Source organism: Podarcis melisellensis, assembly GCF_964234715.1.
Source record: "Podarcis melisellensis genome assembly, chromosome: W".
Taxonomy (NCBI): domain Eukaryota; kingdom Metazoa; phylum Chordata; class Lepidosauria; order Squamata; family Lacertidae; genus Podarcis; species Podarcis melisellensis.
In genome coordinates, this window is record NC_138535.1 from 20,777,832 (window position 1) to 20,803,425 (window position 25,594).

Sequence of the window (25,594 nt, forward strand, 5' to 3'; positions counted from 1 at the left end):
TCTGGTTATCTCCCGCTTGGACTACTGCAATGCACTCTACGTGGGGCTACCTTTGAAGGTGACTCGGAAACTACAACTAATCCAGAATGCGGCAGCTAGACTGGTGACTGGGAGCATACTGATGAACACCCAGCCCAAACCTCCTGATGATCTCTCCCAGCGGCTGCATGTAAATGTTGAAAAGCATGGGGGAGAGGACAGAACCCTGAGGCACCCCACAAGTGAGAGCCCAGGGGTCTGAACACTCATCCCCCACCACCACTTTCTGAACACGGCCCAGGAGGAAAGAGCGGAACCACTGTAGGACAGTGCCCCCAGCTCCCAGCCCCTCAAGACGGTCCAGAAGGATGTTATGGTTGATGGTATCAAACGCCGCTGAGAGATCCAGCAGAACTAGGAAACAGCTCTCACCTTTGTCCCTAGCTCGCCGGAGATCATCAACCAGTGCGACCAAGGCAGTTTCAGTCCCATGATGAGGCCTGAATCCCGACTGGAAGGGATCCAAATGGTCCGCTTCTTCCAGGCGTGCCTGGAGTTGTTGGGCAACCGCTCGCTCAATCACCTTGCCCAAGAATGGAAGATTTGAGACTGGGCGATAGTTGGCCATTGTGGCCGCATCTAAAGATAGTTTTTTAAGAAGCGGTTTAATAACCGCCTCTTTCAGCAAGTCTGGGAAGGCTCCCTCACGGAGGGAAGCATTCACCACCCCACGAAGCCCATCGCCCAGTCCTTCCCGGCTAGCTTTTATAAGCCAGGATGGGCAAGGATCCAGGAGACAGGTGGTTGGTTTCACTTGTCCAAGCAGCCTGTCCACATCCTCGGAGGTAACAGATTGGAATTGATCCCACTCAACTTGACTAGACAGAACTCTAGCACTCTCCCGCCCCAGCCCTGCTCCCACGGTGGAGTCTACTTCTTCCTGAATCTGAGCGATTTTATCTGCAAAAAACTTTGCAGAATCATTGCAGGAGAACATGTGGCCCGTACTGGGCCCCGATGTTGCAGGTGGTTCCGCTAAATTGTGAACCACCTGAAAAAGTCTCCTGCTGCTGTTTTCTGCAGATGCAATAGAGGCGGTGAAGAAATTCTTCTTCGCCGTCGCTATCACCACTTGGTAGGCTCGACGTTGAGCTCTAACCTGTGTCCGGTCAGATTCGGAATGAGTTATCCGCCACCGGCGCTCTAGCTGTCTCAACGATTGTTTCATTGCCCTCAGATCCGGGGCTCCATGCAATCGGAGAGGGCGCTTCGGAGCCAAACAGTCAATAGCCCTGGTTAACTCCACATTCCAGCGGGCCACCAGGGAATCAGCTGAAAGGCCATCAACATGGGATAAAGCTGTTAGAATTCAGGCTCGGTCAGAGGTATGTGCCTATCTGTCCAGGCACCGGCTGAATTCCTTTGACCTCCCTCCGGCGACTCCCGGCAGGATAAACACACGAGGTCCGTTCCGGCGATTTTCCTCAGGCTGTGAGAAAAACACACCAACTGCTTCTCCTCCTCCCTGCTCTCTTCATATCCCCAGGGAGGGGAATCAGACACAGACAGAAATGTAACTACATACTTTTATTCCTGTCTTTAGCAGTCATACAGTAAAAAATGTCTGCTCTCTTCAACTAACAGAGAGAAACTCCAAACTCCACCCATGTACATCCTGTACAGGTCATATGACACACTCTGAGCTAACATCCGGTGCTCAGTACAGAATGGACTGCCCCTTTGTGTCCATGGCAACAGTCACACACTTCCTGTTTGGCTTTGCAGCCACAAGCAGCAGACTTGGCTGCTTTAGCCTTTGCTTGCTGCAGCATTGCTGCTTTAGAATAACATACTCCCCCTAAAGTATCAATGCGTGCTGCGAGCAAAGCGTCATCCAGAGAAGAAAACAAACAGTTTTATAACACTCCCCTGTTGTTTCAGTTCCACCCTTGGAACTACCCGCCACTGGTTTTACCAATGTACCTCTCTGGTTGTGTGACTTCCAAGGAATGAGTGCTTCTGTATTACCTTGGTTAACAACTCTCTGTTGTGCCTTTGTCTCTGACTCAGACACAGCTTCAATCTGACCTTGGTCGTTTACAACAGCAACACATGCAATAGCTAGGTTAGCAAACTCTTTGGAATACCTCTTGGGTGGTATACCCTTCGTTGCTCTCTCAGACCTACGTAAGAGGTGCTGCTCTTCTCTGCTTTCTGGTTCAGCCTCTGAACTCTCTGGAGAACCAGTACTAAGTTTAATCAGTGGTTCATCCTCCTCTTCTGAGGGTCTAGTTATTATGTGAGATTTCCTCTCAATGACTGTTACAACTGAGCTGTCTGAGCTATCGCTGTCATCATCAGTACTACTGAACTCAATAAGATCAAATTCATCATCATCATCAGAATCATCATCACCTGTGGGAAATGTGTGAACAATCACTCTCTCCTGTTCAGGAGCACTCTCTAGAAATTTTGTGAGAATCACCTTTCCAGATTCAGACAAAATTACTCTGTAGAGACCCTTTTCATAACCCACAAAAATGCCTCTGGCATTCTTTACTCCACCCGGAGCTTCTGTTCTCACATGAGACCCAAAAACCTTGAAATGGGCAACAGAAGGTTTTCTGTGGAACAGTTTCTCAAAAGGAGAACTTCCCAACTCTTTTGAAAACTTTCTCAACCACGTGTAACAGAATGACATTAGCGACTCAGCCCAGTACTCATGTGGCAGATGTGAACTAAGCAATTGCGCTTCCATTCCCTTTTGCAATTCTTTGTTCACCCTTACACAGACACATCTGTTCCAAGCTTCTTCGGAACTAGCAATTTTGTGTCTTATCCCTTTCTTCTTCAGGAACGTCTGGAAATCCTGTAAAAGAAAAATTGGCTTCTCATCTGTGCAAAGACAATTTATGTCAGCATCATGCATATTTTTAACCTTGTCACAAAACTCTTTAAACCTTTCTAAGGCTTCTTTTGGTCTCTACAAAAGATAAAGCCAGACAAAACCTGTAAAAGAATCAACACATATTAGGTAATACTTTGCATTGCCTCTAGATGGTGCTAAAGGACCAATCACATCAGCATACACCCGCTGAAATGCTCTGTCGACCCTCGAGGTCACCTTCTTGGTGTTCTCCTTGGTCAAACCTGCAAAAGAAATCACGTTAGAATCACAAGAATTACATTTCATGTAATCACTTTGATCAAAAGTCAACAAATACAGTCCATCTTTCTCTTTGGCAGAAAGATACAGCTCTCCATCTTTGTAGATCTCACAGATCTCATCATCATAGGACAGTTTTAGTCCCTTCTTGGCAATCTGCGAAACGCTGAGCAGATTGTACTTCAAATCTGGAACCAAATAAACATTGTCTATAGTCAAGTTCAGACTTTCAAGATACACAGTCCCAATTCCGGTGGCTTCCAGCTCTTGACCGTTGGCTTGTTGCACAGCGAAGCTTTGCTTCTTAAACGTAGAAAATAGTCCTCTGTGTCGACACATATGCTGAGTACACCCGGTGTCTAGGGCAAAGAAATTCCCCGCTTCTGGTGTGGCTTTTAGCGACATCAAAGCTTTTGCAGTCTTTGCCTTTGGGATGGTATGACCTTTGTCTGTCGCCTCAGACCTTGTGGAGCTCGCCTTGGCTCCTTTGTGCTGACGTGGCTTCTTGCAGCTCCGCTGAAGATGCCCAGTCTGTCCACAATTGTAGCATCGGACAACGTTCAAAGCTACAGCATTTTCTCCAGTAGCAACAGCAGTGGGGGTGTCAGAACTCCGTTCTTGTCTCCCCCTGTCCTTCACTTCCAGGGCGGCAAGTCTGTCCTGTTCATTCAGAACCACGGCAAAGACCCTGTCCGACGTTAAATCTTGCGCTGGGAGAGACCCCAGCTGACTGGCAACTGTTCTGTAAGTCCGATTCAGACTGTTGATCACCATGAAGCAAAACACTTCCTCCTGCAGACGGAAATTGTGTTCCACCATCTGTTGACGCAGAAATTTCATTTCTGTCAGGTGCGCTTGAACATCTCCATCAGGCGCAAGCCTCAGGTTGGTCAGCTTCTCAAAATACAGCAACGCTGAAGAACCTGCATCTCTCTGATGTGTCCTTCTCAGCGTGTCCCAAACATCTTTCGCGTGCTGTAAATCTTGTATATGTATAAGCTGAGAATCTGACACACACAGAATTATAGCCGTTCTGGCCTTCACATCCTGTGACTCCCAAGCACGCGTTGGTGCTGCAGGAATGGGGTTCTCTATCACTGCAAACAGTCTCTGATTCTGCAGCAAGGCCTTCATCTTAATAGACCAAGATGCATAATTGTCACTGGTCAAAAGGGGCGGAGAAGGCAGGCCTCCCCCCTTTTTGGCATCCATTTTGAGTCCTTGCATTGACTCTCAAACACAAGCCTCTAAAATCCAATAGCTGGCTTGTTTACACTCTGTGCACCTGGCAGCTATAACACTGGCCGCTTGGAAAGTCCCTTTCCAATAGTTTGTTTTGGGCCTAAGTCATAACAAAACTTGTTTTTGCCTCTCTGAGGCATAGCATGACTGTACAGCCCTTATCTTTAAACTGGCCTGCGTTGCTAAGCAACAACATTCTTTTCCTTGGACAGGAAAAACCACAAGAATGTTTGGAATGCAGAGCTCTTCTCTCTCGGAGCTGTTTTTCCCAAACCTTGCTCCCTTGAAGCAGAGAAAGAATCAATCTGCATTCACACTTTTAAGCCCAAAAATCTCATACCTGGGCTCCGTAACTTAGCTCTCAGCTTCTTCTGGACAGCTTCTGGCTGCAGAGAAACAGCCTCTCACTTCAGGCTTCCATGGAGCGATGAATACAGTAGCTCTGCCACTCCTTGATGCAGACTCCCATGGATCGAAGAAACAGCAACCATCCTCTGCTACCACTGTTAGAATTCAGGCTCGGTCAGAGGTATGTGCCTATCTGTCCAGGCACCGGCTGAATTCCTTTGACCTCCCTCCGGCGACTCCCGGCAGGATAAACACACGAGATCCGTTCCGGCGATTTTCCTCAGGCTGTGAGAAAAACACACCAACTGCTTCTCCTCCTCCCTGCTCTCTTCATATCCCCAGGGAGAGGAATCAGACACAGACAGAAATGTAACTACATACTTTTATTCCTGTCTTTAGCAGTCATACAGTAAAAAATGTCTGCTCTCTTCAACTAACAGAGAGAAACTCCAAACTCCACCCATGTACTGTTAGAATTCTTGCCCGTCTTGAGGTATGTGCCTATCTGTTCAGGCACCGGCTGAATTCTTTAGACCTCCCTCCGGCGACTCCCGGCAGAAAACAACATACTCGAGGTCCGTTCCGGCGATTTTCCTCAGGCTGTGAGGAAAACACACCAACTGCTTCTCCTCCTCCCTGCTCCCTGCATGTCCCCAGGGAGGGGAATCAGACACAGACAGAAACGTATCTACATGTCTTTATTTGTGTCTTTTAGCAGTCATACAGTAAAGATGTCTGCTCTCTTCAACAAACAGAGAGAAACTCCACCCATGTACTTCCAGCACAGGTCATATGACAAACCCACTGAGCTAACATCCGGTGCTCAGTACAGAATGGACTGCCCCTTTGTGTCCATGGCAACAGTCACAAACTTCCTGTTTGGCTTTCCAGCCACAAGCAGCAGACTTGGCTGCTATAGCCTTTGCTTGCTGCAGCTTTGGTGCTTTAGAATAACATACTCCCCCTAAAGTATCAATGCGTGCTGTGAGCAAAGCGTCATCCAGAGAAGAAAACAAACAGTTGTTATACTTATAACATTCCCCTGTTGTTTCAGTTCCACCCTTGGAACTACCCGCCACTGGTTTTACCAATGTACCTCTCTGGTTGTGTGACTTCCAAGGAATGAGTGCTTCTGCATTACCTTGGTTAACAACTCTCTGTTGTGCCTTTGTCTCTGACTCAGACACAGCTTCAATCTGACCTTGGTCGTTTACAACAGCAACAGCTAAGTTAGCAAACTCTTGCGAATACCTCTTGGGCGGTACACCCTTCGTTGCTCTCTCAGACCTACGTAAGAGGTGCTGCTCTTCTCTACTTTCTGGTTCAGCCTTTGGACTCTCTGGAGAACCAGTACTAAGCTTAATCAGTGGTTCATCCTCCTCTTCTGAGGATCTAGTCATTATCTGAGATTTCCTCTCAATGACTGTGACAACTGAGCTGTCTGAGCTATCGCTGTCATCATCGGTACTACTGAACTCAATAAGATCAAACTCATCATCATCATCATCATCAGAATCATCATCACCTGTGGGAAATGTGTGAACAATCACTCTCTCCTGTTCAGGAGCACTCTCTAGAAATTTTGTGAGAATCAGCTGACCAGATTCAGACAAAATTACTCTGTAGAGACCTTTTTCATAACCCACAAAAATGCCTCTGGCATTCTTTACTCCACCTGGAGCTTCTGTTCTCACATGAGACCCAAAAACCTTGAAATGGGCAACAGAAGGTTTTCTGTGGAACAGTTTCTCAAAAGGAGAACATCCCAACTCTTTTGAAAACTTTCTCAACCACGTGTAACAGAATGACATTAGCGATTCAGCCCAGTACTCATGTGGCAGATGTGAACTAAGCAATTGCGCTTCCATTCCCTTTTGCAATTCTTTGTTCACCCTAACACAAACACATCTGTTCCAAGCTTCTTCGGAACTAGCAATTTTGTGTCTTATCCCTTTCTTCTTCAGGAACCTCTGGAAAACCTGTAAAAGAAAAATTGGCTTCTCATCTGTGCAAAGACAATCTATGTCAGCATCATGCATATTTTTAACCTTGTCACAAAACTCTTTAAACCTTTCTAAGGCTTCTTTCGGTCTCTCCAAAAGATAAATCCAGACAAAACCTGTAAAAGAATCAACACATATTAGGTAATACTTTGCATTGCCTCTAGAAGGCGCTAGAGGACCAATCACATCAGCATACACCTGCTGAAATGCCCTGTTGACCCTCGAGGTCACCTGCTTGGCATTTTTCTCAGCTACACCTGCAAAAGAGATCATGTTAGAATCAGAAGAATTACATTCCATGTAATCACTTTGATCAAAAGTCAACAAATACAGTCCATCTTTCTCTTTGGCATAAAGATACAACTCTCCATCTTTGTAGATCTCGCATTTCTCATCATCATAGGACAGTTTTAGTCCCTTCTTGGCGATCTGCGAAACGCTGAGCAGATTATACTTCAACTCTGGAACCAAATAAACATTGTCTATAGTCAAGTTCAGACTTTCAAGATACACAGTCCCAATTCCGGTGGCTTCCAGCTCTTGACCGTTGGCTAGTTGCACAGCGAAGCTTTGCTTCTCAAACGTAGAAAATAGTCCTCTGTGTCCTGTCATGTGAACCGTCGCGCCCGTGTCTAGGACAAAGAAGTTTCCCACCTCTGGTGTGGCTTTTAGCGACATCAAAGCCTTTGCAGTCTTTGCCTTTGGCTTGGTGTGACCTTTGTCTGACGCCTCAGACTTTGTGGAGCTTCCCTTGGCTCCTCTGTTCTGACGTGGCTTCTTGCAATACCGCTGAAGATGCCCAGTCTGGTCACAATTGTAGCATCGGACAACGTTTAAAGCTACAGCGTCTCCTCCAGTAGCTACAGTAGTGGGGGTGTCAGAACTCCGTTCTTGTCTCCCCCTGTCCTTCACTTCCAGTGCAGCAAGTCTGTCATGTTCACAAAGAACCACGGCAAAGACCCTGTCCGACGTCAATTCATTCGCTGGGAGAGACCCCAGCTGACTGGCAACGGTTTTGTAAGTCCGATTCAGACTGTTGATCACCATGAAGCAAAACACTTCCTCCTGCAGACGGAAGTTGCGTTCCACCATCTGTTGACGCAAATATTTCATTTCCGTCAGGTGCGCTTGAACATCTCCATCAGGCGTAAGCCTCAGGTTGGTCAGCTTCTCAAAATACAGCAACGCTGAAGAACCTGCTTCTCTCTGATGTGTCCTTCTCAGCGTGTCCCAAACATCTCTCGCGTGGTCTAAATCTTGTATGTGGATCAGCTGTGAATCCGACACGCACAGAATTATAGCAGTTCTGGCCTTCACATCCTGTGACTCCCAAGCACGCGTTGGTGCTGCTGGAATGGGGTTCTCAATCACCTCAAACAGTCTCTGATTCTGCAGCAAGGCCTTCATCTTAATAGACCAGGATGCATAATTGTCACTGGTCAGGAGGTCTGGAGTAGGCAGGCCTCCCCCCTTCTTGGCATCCATTTTGAGTCCTTGCATTGACTCTCAAACACAAGCCTCTAAAATCCAATAGCTGGCTTGTTTACACTCTGTGCCACCTGGCAGCTCTGAACGCTAGCTGCTTTGGAAAGTCCCTTTCCAACAGTTCGTTTTGGGCCTAAGTCATAACAAAACCTTGTTTTTGCCTCTCCGAGGCAAAAGCCTGATTTGTCCAGCCCTCTCGTGAAACTGGCCTTCGTTGCTAAGCAACAGCATTCCTTTTCCTTGAACAGGAAACCACAGGAATGTTTGGAATGCAGAGCTATTGTCTCTCGGAGCTGTTTTTCCCAAACGTTTCTCCCTCGAAGCAGAGAATGAACCAATCTGCATTCACACTTCTAAGCCCGAAAATCTCATACCTGGGCTCCGTTGCTTGGCTTTCAGATTCTTCTGGTCAGCTTCTGGCTGCAGAGAATCAGCCTTCTCACCTCAGGCTTCCATGGAGGCCACTCCTTGATGCAGAGGTCGATGAAAACAGCAACCATCCTCTGCTACCACTGTTAGAATTCTTGCCCGTCTTGAGGTATGTGCCTATCTGTTCAGGCACCGGCTGAATTCTTTAGACCTCCCTCCGGCGACTCCCGGCAGAAAACAACATACTCGAGGTCCGTTCCGGTGATTTTCCTCAGGCTGTGAGGAAAACACACCAACTGCTTCTCCTCCTCCCTGCTCCCTGCATGTCCCCAGGGAGGGGAATCAGACACAGACAGAAACGTATCTACATGTCTTTATTTGTGTCTTTTAGCAGTCATACAGTAAAGATGTCTGCTCTCTTCAACAAACAGAGAGAAACTCCACCCATGTACTTCCAGCACAGGTCATATGACAAACCCACTGAGCTAACATCCGGTGCTCAGTACAGAATGGACTGCCCCTTTGTGTCCATGGCAACAGTCACAAACTTCCTGTTTGGCTTTCCAGCCACAAGCAGCAGACTTGGCTGCTATAGCCTTTGCTTGCTGCAGCTTTGGTGCTTTAGAATAACATGTACATCCTGTACAGGTCATATGACACACTCTGAGCTAACATCCGGTGCTCAGTACAGAATGGACTGCCCCTTTGTGTCCATGGCAACAGTCACACACTTCCTGTTTGGCTTTGCAGCCACAAGCAGCAGACTTGGCTGCTTTAGCCTTTGCTTGCTGCAGCATTGCTGCTTTAGAATAACAAAAGCATCCCCTACCACTCTCTGGAAACCATTTGGATCCATCAGGTGGCGGGGGCGGACCATCCGAATTGGTCCCACCTCCCTGCAGAGGGGATGGGTCACAGAGAAGTCCAGTTGCACCAGGAAGTGATCTGACCATGGCACTTCTTTCGTTTCGCTTTTACTTAGTGTCAGATCACCAACATCCATAGAGGTAAACACCAGGTCCAAGGCTATGGGTTGGGCCAGACTTATTCAGGGACAGCCCCATGGAGGCCATGCTTTCCACGAAGTCCCGAGCTGCCCCTTGTAAGGCCGTGTCGGCATGGATGTTAAAATCCCCTAGGACAACCAAGCTAGGTGTCTCCAGGAGAACATCCGCCACGACCTGAAGCAGCTCAGGCAGGGAATCCTTGGTGCAGCGGGGAGGTCAGTACACCAAAAGGAATCCTGTACTTGCCCCTATTGCCCAACTTCCAGAACATGCACTCGGAAAACTGGGTCTTCCCAATAGGATGCCTGGTGCAAACTAATGACTTTCTAAAAATCACTGCAACCCCCCCTCCCCGCCCACATGACCTGGGTTGCTGTGTGTAAGAGAAACCTGGTGGACAAGCAGCGGCAAGGACAGGCCCATCTGCTTCATCCAACCAAGTCTCTGTTACACATGCCAGGTCAAGTCCTCCATCCATGATCAAGTCATGGATGGCAGTGGTCTTATGAATCATTGACCTGGCATTGCACAGCAGCACCTTCAGGTCATGTGGGTATCCCTTGCTGAGTCTAGTATTCATCCGGTCAGGACCAGACCCTGAGGCAGGAATAGTCCTCAGATAACGACTAAACCTGCCCCCTCTGTAATGACATGGTCTAGTCTTAGCGTAACTCCTCCTCCTACCCGTGATCACTGAGATCGGTTGTCCCAGTGCATCCCCCCCCTGTGGAACATGCCCCAGCCATTTTGTGGGCTGGGGCCCACTCCCCGGCAGCCCTGACCCCTCCCCCTAAGAACAAAATAACAGTTTAATCAAACAAACAAAACCAATAAAACAATACAAACAAAAAAATGTAAAAATTACAAAAACATCAAAATAAAAAAATAATTCCCCAAACCCAACCAAACATCCATCCCACCCCCACATACAAAAAATCCAAAAGAAATTTTTTAAAAACATTTTAAAAACACTCTGTGCCCCTCCTGCAGTAACAACTGTCCTAGTGAGGCCTGTCAGGCCCCGCCCTGGGCCAGTTGGTAAGTGGCAAGAGCAGGGCCCTCAGGCACTCACTCAGGGGAGTCCTCCTGGGCAGCGCCAGCAAGCAGCATGCAGTCCTTGTGAGGCCTCAGGCCCCGCCCCAGGCCAGATGGTAAGTGGCAGGAAGGAGCAGGGCCCTCAAGCACTCACTCAGGGGAGTCCTCCTGGGCAGCAGGCAGCAAGCAGCACGCAGTCCTTATGAGGCTTCAGGCCCCACCCCAGGCCAGATGGTAAGTGGCAAGAGCAGGGCCCTCAGGCACTCACTCAGGGGAGTCCTCCCGGGCAGCAGGCAGCAAGCAGATGGAACATGAAGAGCCCCGTCCGAAAAGAAAATGTGCAAAAGTGCAAAGGATAGGGCCTTGGCCTTGTTTAAAATGTGTGCAATATGCGCTTTCCAACCAAGATTATATTGGAGAAAAACTCCCAGGTATTGAAATTTATAGACCTGTTCAATAGGTTTTCCATCTAATTGCCACTTATAGGATTTCCAACTTTTTGAGAAAATTAGTACTTTTGATTTAGATTGATTTATAGTAAGGGAATTGGTTTTACAGTATGAAACAAAAAAAATTAATGCTCTCCTGAGGCCAATTCTTGAGAAGGATAAAATCACAGCATCATCAGCATAGAGTAATAATGGGCAACGATAGTTTGCGAAACGGGGGGCATGGATGATTTCCTGAGATTCAGCCAATGGTATCCTCATGTCACTAATGAATAAATTGAAAAGAAAAGGAGCTAGGATACAACTCCTCTGTTGATGGGCACAGAGTTTGTGAGATCGCCGGCTGGGGTTATTCTCACCCTAGCAGCCGACCCCTCATGCAGCTGGATTATTAACTGTCAGGGAACTGCCATCGGAGAGTCAGGTGGTGGAAGGGCTCCAGGAGGCTAGGAAACCTTCGGATGCGGAGGAAGGAACCAGTAGGGGGAGAGGGAGAGTTCCTGCAGAAACTCAATCGGAGGAATGGCTCCAAGATGTTTCCAGTGAGAACAGCGGGGAGGGCTCAGGACCTCCGCTGGGGACGCCCACTCCGCGCAGGAAACTGTCACGCAGAGAATCCAGAAGGAGAGTTTCCGTCAAGGAACTCTTATGTTGGCGTAAATTCCGGAAGCGCCCACTGACGGATTCTGCCAGCGATTGAGGTAGCCACGCACCCATGGCTCCGCGGACTGGGAGAGTTTAGGAACTGATGGCAAAGCTTGGAGGGCTTAAACGCTTACGCACGAGCAGCCCCCTTTTCCCATTACATTAACCATAAAAGTCTTCTATCAATTCCCCATCGGGCCAACTTTTCCCAGAGTAACCTTCTGGGGATGCTGTCAAATGCAGCCTTAAGGTCAATAAAAGCCGCACAAAGTTAGCCTCGGTTTGAAGAGGAATATTTTCGGGCTAGATGGTGCAAGACTAAAACATGGTCCGTAGTTGACTGGTTCGGTCTGAATCCTGCTTGCTCGGGGCCTATCAGTTTCTTTTCTTCAGCCCATTGGGTAAGTCTATTCAGCAGAAGACGTGCGTATATCTTTCCAACTATTGAGAGTAGACTAATATTCCTATAATTCTCCGGATCGTCTGGGGAGCCTTTTTTATATATTGGAATTATAATAGCGTCCTTCCATATTTTTGGCACCCTTCCAGTTGCATTAATAGCATCGAAAGTAACAGCCAGGATTTTTGCCCACCAGTCAGAATGTAGTTTTATGGCTTCCGCCGGAACCAAATCTGGCCCAGGGGCTTTGCCGATTTTAAGTTTAGAGATTAAATTCAAGATTTCATCGGGGTCAGTAGGAGACCATATGGGGAGATGATCAAATACATCATCAAGAGCGTTGGTATTGGGTTCTGGTGACGCAAAATATTTCCTTATAAAGGATTCCCAGACCAGGGCAGGAATTATTGTTAAGGGGTATCTCCTTGATCTTCTATTAACCAATTGCCAAAATTGCCGTGAGCTATGTGAACTAGAGGCGACTATAAGCGCCTGCCAGCGATTTTGTTGCCACTCTTGCTTAGCCATTCTCTGGGCTTGCTTATATGCTGTTTTTGCTTGTTGGTAATTCCTAGGTAATACTAAAGCACCAGAAGATTTATATTCATTGTAAATGGCACAGAGATGTCGTCTAGCTTGTTTGCATTTTAAGTTAAACCAGGGGGCACCGGTCTTAAAATGGGCCCGATTTAATTGGATGGCTGGTACTGTAAAAAAGGACATAAGATCTTCTGTAAGCAGAGAGAATGAATTAATGATTTGTTCATGCCCATACAGATCTAAATCTAAAACAACATGAGTTTGAATTATCTCTTGTTGGAAAAATTCCATATATTTTTGGGCTTGAGTTACTGACCATTTTATTCCTCTCACTTGTTCTGCAGTATTTATTCCCATATATATTGGGTGTCTAGACTTGACAGACTGCCAGTCTAGGGAAAGCTTGGGACTCAAGGGCAGATGGTCGCTCATTTGGACGTTTTCTATTTTAAAATAAGAAAAAATTGGGAATAAATCTCTGGAAACAATAAAATAATCGAGAACACTATTTGTAAGTGTGCTCAAATGAGTAAACTCACCCGGAATATCCGGGGGACAATTTCCGTTTAAAATTATCAAATTCATACGTAAAATCAGCTGATAAAGAAGGGTTCCCGCTTCGTTAACCCTATTATCTTTCGATTTTCTCTGTATATGGGGGGAGAAATCCAAGTTCTGGTGATCAGGTATGACCCACCATTTGGCCTTGCCTAGCGCTTCCCAGTTTGCTGCTGTACGAGCATTAAAATCACCTCCCATGACTGATGAAATGTTTGGGAACTTAGTGTAACAGAAAGCTAGGTGTTCTTCAAGTGTTTCCCATTTAGAATAGAGGTCCGCTACTTGCCCCCCAGGGTAATTATTGTTACCAGTAATTCAAATTTCCCTCCTGAAATCAATCCTGTAATCGCGTAAGGAGCGGAAGATTTAACAAGTGTAAATTTTGCTTGCAGTTTGAGGGAAATGGCTATTACCAAACCTCCCCTAGGGCGTCCACCTTTAAGAGAGGGGCTAGCTGGAAGCAAAATGGTATTATATCCATTTATGTCAATCACCTCCTCTTCCCAAGTTTCTTGTAGGAGAATTACTTGGAATAAATTAACAAATTTTAAGAAGTCTGGATCAGATTTCTTCCCCCTCCATCCCGCAATATTCCAGCATAGAAATGACATCAATGAGTGGCTGGGTTGGTCATTAGGTAGTCAGATCATGTGGGAATGGGATTCTAAATTTGGGGGGGGGGTTTCAGCTTCAAAAAAATCAGTAATTTTCCTTTGAGAAGGTGGCAATTGTGCTATACATCCCAACTGTTTAGATTTATTGGGGTGGTTTGGCTGTAAAGTCATGCCACTCGTCTTGCTAAAGGCAGATGTTAGGCCTAAGATAGTCGACTTTTCAGAGCCAGATGGTAGAATTAGGGGGGTATTACTTAGAGAGAGCGAAATTAAGTCAACAGGTATCGTGCCACTAGTTGAATGATCATTAATTGTTTGGGTAGTTTTGTTAATACGACCTGTCGGGTCTTCAACCAGATCACTCTTCGGGGCTGAAAATAAAATGGGGTCGTCTCTCATTTGTTGGGCTGGTTCAGCTGGTTCTGTTACCGGTTGGATGGTATCTATGGATTTATTCAACTTGCACACATTAGAAGAGAGTGGGTTAATAAAGTTACAAGTAAGTGGACCCATATGGGGCACTTTACATGGAGAGCCTAATTCAGATTCGTTAAGTTCTCTCATTTTGTCCCAGGCAGATGTTGTAGCCATATTTGCCTCAGAGATGGGATGCATGATAGATGGATCTGGTGATGGGGTTTCCGCCTCCAGAATATGGAAGAGTGGATTCATCTCCGCAACAACCTGTTGGCTGGTAGGGGTGGGTGCCTTCCCAACCCACAGGTCCAGTTCTTGGTGGTATAAGCGTGGGACAGAATCTGAAACACAGTCTTTATCAAGCATATTTTGTTTACGTAATCTCAGCTGTTCCTCCGTCACTTTTGTCAGGCAGGAATGAAGGTTAAATTTTATGAAGTATTTCTTTCTGAACTTCTTGCGGGAGAACGCTATAAGAGTGGAGTAAGTTATTGTCAAAGCTATCAAGGACGATTCCCTGATTCTCCGCATACCTGGGCCCAAGGGAGTCCAACTTTTGAGAGTCCTTGGCAACCAGACCAGTAGGATGTTTGGAGATGTCCTCCGCAGAGTTTATATCAATTAGAACATGTTGGTCAATCTCATGTTGAGTTTTTGGCAAATTTACAATATGGAGGATAAGTGGAATTGGAGGTGCTTCATTTTTAAAGTACCTTGAGATTCTTATACCACTCGTCTTCAGGTGTTCTCTACATTTGTACACTAGTTTTGCCAGTCTCCCATCATAGAATGAGACCACCGCTCTGGCAAGGAATCCGTTGAAGTATAGATATTCCAATTGGGCCAAATCAGTAGGGTTATTAAGGATGCCTGGCATATAGATCTTTAAAAGGTTCAATAGATGGGCTTTACGCTCTTCTTGTGACAGGAGTCCTGGGGGTTTAGGATAATTTGATAAAACGAGCTTGTTTCGGTACAGCACCAGATTCCAGTTTTTATTTGTCAGATTTGTCAGATTTCTCTTCTTAGAGGGATTGGTTTCATCTACAGATAGAATGTGAGACCATGAATCTTGGATCAAAATGTCTTGCTTGGAGTTAGGTGTTGGGGTAGGTGTTAAGGGTTCCAAGCATTCCATCGCAGCCTCAGGGCAAGGGTTTATAGAATGTTCTTGCTTAGAAGATTTCCTGGTTAGAAGTTTCTCAGTGTTCCCACTGGTCTCGATTATTGGGGTACTCTTGAGAAGATTAAAGAGCTTTTTAAAATCCATTTTTTTGTAACGCACTGCCTTAAAATTTTTAACATTTCTGCTCTTTTTTACCCTTATGGGCCTCCTTTTCAAGGCAGTAGCCCTACAAGATCTCTTGGCCTTCCTTGGTGATCTGTTTTTGCAGGTGGTAGGAAGGAAGTTGTTATTACTTTCCAATTCTACAGTCACCCCGCTGGGTTCCCTACAGAGAGTTTTGCAAGTGTCCATCATTATAGTGAGGATTTTTGTACAGGTGGCCAGATAAGATTTTATATTTTCAATATCCTCAGTTAAAAGCACAAGCCATTTGATAACTGATAAAACCTCATCATCATTTGTCTCAAGTTGGAAGCAGGAATCTCTTGATGTTTTAGGGTTTCCCGAAGACATCTCTGCAATTTGTTTTAACATTAGTTCCTCCACTTCTCGGACTTGGGATGGTTCAGGAGAAGCTTTGGATTTAAGTCTCTGTTTTGGGAGTACTTCGGTGACTGTACCAATTATGTTTGAATTTACTTTGGGCTTTATTGGCCCTTTGTTGTGGCATTCTTCTACACAATCCTCTCTGCACAGCCGGCCCCTCGGTGCAGGAGGGAGAAGTTTCAGTTTCCTGCTGATTCTCACTCAGCTTAACTTTACCCCTATTCTTATAGGGCAGAGTGCTTTTTGTTTGTGCTCTCTTTAGGGTAGCTCTTTTAGAGAGAGGTCTTAGATCACTCCAATGAAAGCCTGATGTTCTACAGCCACTCCTGGTCGTCACCATTATTTATCTTGTAAAGGTCAAGTTGGTAAAAGTCTCACCTCGGTTCATTAGCTCCGTCGGGGGTTGCAGCAGGGCTCTCCGCGAGACTACTTCAGATCAGTGGGGAGGGTTGTTTTACAAGCAAGGTTTCATGCTTGTCCCTTATCTCGGTGGGCCTCTAGGGTTTCTGCTCCCTTTTCCGTCTTTAGTTCTCAGCTTTAGGGCTTTTAACGCTTCTGTCCTGTGGTGCCTTCCCCCTTATATTTGCTAGCAGAAATACCGAGGCTGTCTCCAGTACCCTTGTCACCCTCAAAGAAGTTATAAATGACTAATAAATCAGAATGGTTTACTGCAGCAAGGTAATAGGGCTTGTGCCAGGGGATAAAATGAAGCAGAACTTGCCTTCAATTTCAGCCGCTCCTTGTTTTCTTCCTCATTCAGAGGGGGGGGGGGTGACAAAATGCCGGGCCAAGACGACCTCTCTTTATCCCATGCAGGGCCACTGCAGTTTTTGATGAAGTTTTGATGCCATACTTCTGCTGTAAATCAGGAAGCTCGGTGTCTACCCACAATAGGGCGTCTAATCTCCACTCCTGCTGAGCTGGAGCTAATTAGGGCCTTCTCCGGTGCTTTCCAGACTTTCTGTAACTCAGGCCCTTGACCTAAGCTTTGTAAATTAATAGCTGCCAACTAACAAAGATAATACTGAGGCTGATAAAAGCTAATAAAAACTGATAAAAAGCTAATAAAAACTGATAAAAAGCTAATAAAAACTGATAAAAATAATAAAAACAGCATCAACTGATGCGGAGCTCAAGTCGACGCTACTACTAATGACGACGCCATCTTGCTTTTTTCCGCTTACCCAAGGAAAAGTTAACTGCACTTAAGGAATTAATATTACAGCTTCTTCCCCTCAGGAAGGTCACCCTTAGACAGATTCAGTTGCTACTGGGTCACCTCAACTTCGCTTGCCGAGTGGTATCCCCCAGCCACCCCTTTTGTGGGCGTTGGGCAAAGTTGTCAGCAGGATTGCGGGCTCCTCAACACAGAGTGCACCTTTCTAAAGCCATCAAGTCTGATCTGGAGGTGTGGTTTAAGGTTCTTGGACAAATACAATGGCATTTCCTAATGGCAGGATGACCTGACGCTTTGTGTAGACTTTCAGGTGCAGTCTGATGCAGCCAGCTACTTGGGGTTTGGCGTCTACTTTAAGGGGCAGTGGTGTGCTCAGCATTGGCCTGGCAGGGAAAGCCCATTATGCATGAAATCGCCTTCCTACAATTTTTTTCCTATCATAGCTGCGGTGCACTTGTGGGCCAAGGAGTTTAGGAATCACCAGGTATGTTTTTGGACACAGCCATTCCCGGAGCACCTTTGGAGCCTTGGAACGAGACACCATGAAGGGAGTATTGGCGTCAGTAGCCCCTTCCACGCTTAGATCGTATAAAAAGATTCTGGAACGTTCTGTGGCATGTAGAGTGGCAGCACTGGGGGGACGGTTCATTGACCACCCCAAGATCCACTTCAGCAAAGTAGCCCTCTACTGAGAGGATGGCGTGCATCTTTCTGATGTGAGAAATGAACGTTCTGTGGCATGTAGAGTGGCAGCACTGGGGGGATGGATCATTGACCACCCCAAGATCCAGTTCAGCAAAGTGGCGCTCTACCGAGAGGATGGCATGCATCTTTCCGATGTGGGAAATGATGTTTGGTTGGCTGACATATCTGCTGGGATTAGGGATTGGTTGCAGGTCTGAGGGTATTGGTGGCGAGCTTTTGCTCGAGTGGCGGTTAGGCATTGGTAGGGGTATTGTCATGTAGATGAAGGGGGGAGGAAGCGCCATCACCTCCCCCAAATATCAAAGGGTAGTCCAGTAAAGGATTCCGGGGGGCGTGGCCCTGCCCGAAGCCTATGGAGGTGAGGGCCTAAGGCACGCCCCCGAGCGGTGACCCCGGGGGAGTTCCTAGTTGATGTGCATCAGCAGGACTCCCCCTACTGGTGGTTAACCCTTCCCAGTCTTCAAGCAATCGGGCTGAAGCCGGATAGTCAGTTAGGACCAATGCCTAAGCCAATACCGCTCATTCCTGTAACCAATAAAGTTGTGGCCATTTTTTGCCCTTTAACCTAAATATTTGTGTCATGTGTCTTGATTTCCACCGGGGGGAGGCGGGAACTCACCACGCAAGCAGCGCCATCCGAATTCCCACCTGGGATGAGCCAGCAAGTGTGAGGGGGAAGTCAGGCACTTCTGTCTCGTGAGAAAAGTGCTGATCCTCCCAGGAGGCAGCCTGCTTGCAGACAAGGGGGCTGGGCTGTCTCAAAGCCCATCAAGGCCACAGGCTGCTAGCATGACTCATCCCGGCTTTCTCATCTGAGGGGAAAGGATGCATGGTCTTAAATGCTGGCCTTGGCAACTTGGCTGAGCTACCTTGGGCCAGTCCTTGGGCCAGCTTAGCCTCCCTCACAGAGGGTTGTTCTGAAGCTACACTCAGGAAAACACCCAAGGCCATGGACATGGGGAGGGAGACCAGGCTGGAAGGTGCGAAGAGGGGGCATGAAGAAGAAGAACGAGGAGAATGGGGTCTGGAAAGGGGGGTGGGGAGGGATCCCCCCTCAGCCGCTCCAGGATGGGAAGTGCGTCCCAGGGAAGCGGGGTTCAGGCGGAGGAGGACGTCGGGTTGGGTGGGGCTTGCCAGGAGCAGCACAATGTCCCTCAAATCCCCGGGTTCCACTCTCCAGGCAGGCGCCCAACGTTGCCAGCTGGCAAGGGCTCTTTCTTACTTCAGCCTTGGCATGCAGATCCCGGGTTCAGCCCCAGATCTCTGGAGCGGAAAGGCTCTTGGGTGTGACTAAGGCAGCATCTGTCAGAATAGGTCATACTGAGCCAGTACAGATGAACGTGACTATTAGTTCGTTTCCTCTGCTATCTGCCTTTTAGGGCACCTCAGAGGTGGCAGAGAGAGGCAGGAGAGAGACTCTGGCCTCTACAGAAGGCTGTGTTGGGATACTGCCAAGGAGACAAAGGCCATTGTGCCCCCACGTCGTCTCCCAGTCTCCCACGGAAACAGTATCAGTCAATTAGCGACACGAGCCTCAGAAATAGCTGTCCACATTCCAGGACTCGTGCACACAACCTTTTCACAGAGCTTCCACAAGGAAAGATTCGCCCAGGAGAGCATATTTACAACTTTATTCAGCGTTGGTCAGAACAAAAGAAAAACATGACTGCCAGTCTTCCTGTCCAGGCAACAGAGTGAAACAAAAGCTATATATAAAACAGAAACTTCCTGTGAGCCGGAAGTACGCAGGCTTGTCACAAACAACAGCCTGCTCCCTGTTTAAGGTGGAACGGAAATATCCTAACATCCTCCCCCTTTCCGTGTAACCTGTAGTACCTGTGGTTCAACCCAATTGCAACCTCTGTACATAAACCTTAAGTTGTTCTCTGCTAACAACCTTAGACAACAGATCAGCAGGAATTTCATTTCCTGGCATGTAGGACACCTGAATGAGTCCTTTCTGAATACACTCTCTTGCACGATGTAGCTTAATCTGCAAGTACTTGGTTCTTTGCTTGCAACTCTCTGAGTTCAGCAAAGCCAAACAGGATCTATTGTCTTGATACACTTGTATAGGACATTTCACAGAAACTCTGATGTCCTTAAACAGTTGCATCAACCATTCACAATCCATGAGTGAAAATGACAGAGCATTGAGTTCTGCTTCACAGGAACTTAGGCTTACTGTCGTCTGCTTTTTGCACAACCAGTCAAACAGACAGTGGTTGTACATGTAGCATACCCCAGAAGTGCTTTTACCATCCGTGGTGTCACTTCCAAAACTGGCATCTGCAAAAATTTCAAGACCTCTAGTCTTCTGACTGGTGAACCTCAGCCTGTAGTGCAAAGCCCCTTTCAAATAGCAGGCTATGCGCTTCAGAGCTTTCCAATCCTGAACAGTAGGATTGTTAGCATGTCTGCTAAGCAGGTTAGTGCTTACAGCTATGTCAGGTCTTGAACATCTAGCAATGAAATTCAGCTTGCCTAGAATGCATCTGTACAGCGTAATATCTACCTGGTAACCTGTCACCATTGGTGTGTCTGCTGGGTTTGCATCAACCAAATTCAGCCTGGTTAATACATCAGCAATTTTCTGTGTTTGGTGTACCAGAAAATTACCTGCTTGGTCCCTCTCCACCTGCAGAGAAAGATAGTTGGATACCTAGACTTCCGGGTTTAGCACCATCGGTAATGGCGGAATCCTTCTGACTAGGAGGGATTTGCCTCAGGGGAATCGGGTCTTACCGCTACGGCGAAAGCAGAAACCCTTCAAAAACCACAGGCGGGCTAAGCCTGTGAGCGTGGGATTCAGCGGGCACCCTTTGCGCCCCCCAAATTCACGGGGAACCTCGATTACGGGTTCCGGAGCGGAGCGGGTGAGCGGCGCGGTGCTGTGAATTGATTGCTTCTCCCCCAGAGTGAAGCCGCACAGCCGTTACCGGAGAGCGCTGACTTCTTCTTGTGAAAATTCGACTATAAAAGCAACTACCCGTGAGTAGGGGAAATTTGGAAGTATAAGAGAGACTTAATTTGACACTGAAGCGGGGAAGGTTTAAACAGGAAGTCCGCCTTCCGCTTTTGTAAATAGATCAAAGGAAAGAGAACACAAGCTAAAACCTGGGAAAATTGACTGGAAAGGACTAAATTTCTAACACTAAAATATCGTACACCCCTCAAGGAAGCAGGGGCAGGAGGGGGGGGGGTTGGACCGTATATACCTGCAAGAGAGAGGGAAAAAACCTAAAATCCACCGCTCTAAACTTGGGAACGGCTGCCAATAGACAAAGACTGCCGTGCTTTGAACTGAGCTTTGACTGTGAACAGGGGACTTGCTGACAGTTAGTTCAGCAAGAGAGATACATTGTGGCCAGTTTCCTCTGCTGCTGCTAAGAAAGAGGGAAAGTAACTGAAAAGTAACAAAAAATGGAACTGTTTATTTCTTTTATTGTTTGAGTTTAAAAATAGTTTTTCCTAGACTATTGCAACTGTTTCCCCCTAGAGGAAGATTCTGAAACTGTTAAACTGTTACCAGGGGAATTTTCCACTTGTAAAGACAAACTGCGTAGCTGGGATTGACCTTGGCCTCTCTATTGTTTAAGTGTTATGGCAGATGGGAGAGAAAAAGTAGACTCACAATTCCCAGACAAAACAACAAGGTCTGGGAAGAATTGGGCGCGAAGACAATCAGTTGCTGGCCTTCCCATTTCATCAGTGACTGTACCATCACAACCTAAACCTAGTGGAATGTCATCAGAAGATACTCTGGCGGCTGCATTGGCTAAGATTAATGAATCTTTGGAGAGACTTAATAAAAGGGCTGAAGAGACAAATAAGAGGGTCGAAGAGACAAAGGTGATAGTGGATGAGACAAAATCGAAGGTAGATGCAGCAACTACTAAAATTGATTTAAATACAGAAAGCTTAAATAGTTTGGGACAAAAGGTGAACACCAACACAGAATCTATTCAGAAATTGCTGCAGGAATCAACTCTGACCCGACAGACCACAGAGGAAGCCAAGAAGAAAGCTGATGCCGTGAAATTCAAGACAACTCAATTGGAAACAGAGAAAGTCCCAGGTTTGGAGAGGCAAATTAAGGATCAGAAATTGACGCTTTCTATGATTGAACTCAAGGAAAAACAGACGAACTTAAGGATTAGAGCAGTACCTGAATTGGAGAAGGGCAGTTTGATAGACTTTTTGACACAGGAATTTGCAGAGTTTTGGAAGTCGGATTTGAAACAAGAAGACTTTAAAATCGTGAGGGCCTTCAGACTGGGAAGAGGAAGAAAGAAGATTAAAATAAGAGATTGTCTGATTACTCTCCGATCTAAGGAAGAGAGAGATAAAATCTTGGGTCTGCACTTTCAGACTCCTTTGACAATTCTGCAGTAAAGAGTGGAAATCTTTAAAGATATACCGAAACATCTTTTGGATGTTAGGTCCAACTTTGGAGATTTGGTTGCCCTTCTGAGAAGGAACAAAATTATCTTCAGGTGGGAATTCCCCCAAGGCCTATCCTTTAGCTTTAAAGGAAGGAAGATAAAAATAAGATCAGTTGAGGAAAAAGACAAGTTTTTGAGAGACCACGGAGAAGATCTGCAGAAAGAACTTGGAAAAGAGCCAGGAGTTTTGGACAGAAGCCCACCAAAAGGAGGGAAACCAACATCATTGTTAGAACTAAAACAACTACTGTGTGCTGAAGGAGGAGAAGCAAAGTAACTACATCATGGCACTGCAAGTATTAAGCTGGAATGTGAATGGACTTAACTCCCCGGAAAAGAGACGTAGAGTCTTTCATTTATTAAAAAAAGAACAATTGGACCTGATTTGTTTACAAGAAACACATGTGATAAGGCTACACAGGAAGATTTTAAGTAATAAAAGATTAGGACATGAATTTATTTCATCGGATAAAGTAAAGAAAAGAGGAGTAGTACTTTATGCAAAGGAGAGCCTATCACCGAAATTTTTATTTAAAGATGATCAAGGAAGATTTGTTGCAATTGAAATTCAATCACAGGGAGAGAAATTTTTGATATTAGGTATTTATGCACCAAATGAGGGGAAATCAGAGTTTTTCAAGAAGCTACATGAGATTCTGATGGACTATTTGGACTATAATATGATTTTGATGGGAGATATGAATGGAGTAGTGTCTACTAATATGGATAAGGCACAGAGACAGGTAGTAACAAAAGATGGTAGACTACCAAAGACGTTTTTTGATATGACTGACAATATGGACATAGTTGACATTTGGAGAACTAAGAACCCCATGGGAATAGAAGGAACTTTCTATTCTGAGGCCAAAATGACATGGACAAGAATCGACCAAATTTGGGTAACTAGGGGGCTGGCCCCGAAGATTAGAAAAGTGGAAATTTGCCCTAAAACTTGCTCCGACCACAATGCGGTGAAGATGGAAATGAAACTAACACCAATTGGTTCCTTTAGATGGAGAATGAATGACACTTTGTTTAGGAATGAAGAAGTGACTAAAAAGGCTCAAAAGAACTTGAGAGACTATTTTGAGATAAATTTGAACACCACAGTTGAAAAAAGAGTAATCTGGGACGCAAGTAAAGCAGTCATGAGAGGGTTTTTGATACAGCAGAACGCAATTAAGAAGAAAACCCAAAATGAAAAAAAGGATAAAATTCTGGAGAAAATAATGGAAGGAGAAAAGAGACTGAGAGCAAAACCAAAATCACAGGAAATCCTGAAAGAAATAAAGTTATATCAAGTACAATATATGAAACTGATCAATCAGGAAATCGAATGGAAGATCAAACAGATGAGACAAAAGACATTTGAATCGGCAAATAAATGTGGGAAATTGTTGGCCTGGCAAATGAAAAAAAGACAAAAGCTTAATACTATTACCAATTTGGAAGTGGAGGGAAAGAATATACAGAATCCAGTGGAGATTAGGAAGTGCTTTCAGAAGTATTTTAAACATTTATATACACAGGAGACTCAGAAAGAAATGGACATTGACCGATTTTTGAAAACAAATGGATTACAAAAAATCTCTCAAGAAAATAAGCTAATGCTGAACTATAAAATAACAGACCAGGAGGTTGAAGGAGCCATTCAGAACATGCAATTAGGTAAATCCCCAGGGCCGGACGGCTTGACCTCAAGATATTACAGATCCTTGAAAGAATGGTTAGTACGGCCTTTAAAGGATGCCTGCAATGAAATACTGGAAGGGAAAAAGGCACCAGAGACGTGGAAGGAAGCATATATTACACTTATACCGAAAACTGAGTCTGAGAAGACACAGTTTAAGAACTACCGCCCTATATCATTGCTCAATGTGGATTACTAAATTTTCGCTGATATCATGGCTAAAAGATTAAGAAAGATATTTGTAGAAGAAATCCATAAAGACCAAGCTGGCTTTCGGACTTCCGGAGGCAGCGCGAAGGGTAATGGCTGCCCTTTCCTAATCGGGAAGGGAGCTCCGCTCGAAAACGGGTCGTCCGCTACGGCGAAGCGGAGACCCACATCGGAAAACTGCAGGCGGCAGAAGCCTGCAGTCTTGGGACCCGGCGGGCACCAGGAGCTGCCCCCAAAACGTTGAAGGAACCCCGTAAGGGGCTCCGGATCGCGGAGGAGGCAGCGGCGCTGAGGGTCGTTCCGCAATCGGCGGAGAGAAGCCGCGAAGCTGTTGCCGGTGAGCGCTGACCTTTCTTCCTGGATTTGGCACTTTGAAAAGCAGCAACCCGTGAGTAACAAAGACTTTTAATCAATTTGAGACTAAAAAGCAACTGAATTTGGCTGAAAGCGGAGGACGAAAAGAAAAAGGAAGTCCGTCTTCCGCTGTCACTGAACTTCAAAGCAAAGAGCTGGAGGAGTGGAGGCTGTAAGTGAATCTTTCATTAATTGGATCTGAGCATTTATTGAACCTCATTTAAAGGCAGAAAAGGAGTTTAAGCATTGGATTTATGTGTTAGCATGGACTGTGAAATCTTCCTCTGTTGAAGTTACAATTTAAAGAAGAAAACCAGGTGCTGGAACTGCCTGGTAACAGTAGCAGTCAGTTTGCAGACTCAAGTATTTTGATACATAAATTGGAAAAATTTGAGAGGTCTGGACTTTGTTACTTTATAACACCAACTGAAGTACCAGCAAGCACTGTTTTGAGACATTGTGTTTTTATAACACCAACTCTGCCAAAAATTTAACATTTGAAGGCTTTTGGACATTAATTTCATTATCTTTGGGTATTCCTTCCTGAAAGACATTTTAAGCTCCCCCTAGAGGTTTTTGGACTTAACAGCAGTGATATTGTTTTACTTTCTATTTCCCGGCCTGCTGGCTGAGTGCTGTCATCTGGGCCGTCTTTTTCTCATGGGAACAACTCAGCTTGACCTTGACTACCAGATAAACTTGGAATGAGTGGCGCAAAGAAAAAGGAGACTAAAGAAAAAGAACAAAGACCAAGAACGAGACAAACAACCTTAGCCTCAACTTTACAACAACGCAGATCGTCTGTGCCTATTTTGCACTCTGAGGAAGAAGCTGCCTCCTTGCCACAGGCAGGGGGAGGAGAGACAGAGGAATTACAACTGGAGGATATGGCTTCAGGATCAGCTGCTTCTATCTTAGAAAAAATTTATGAAAAATTGGAATCTTTGGATAAGAGAGTGGAATCTTTGGACAAAAAGGCTGATGAACAAACATCGAAAATAGATCAGAACACAGAATGTTTAAATAGATTAACTGGACAAGTGGCACAGAACGTTCAAACGATTGCAAAATTGGAGGAGGC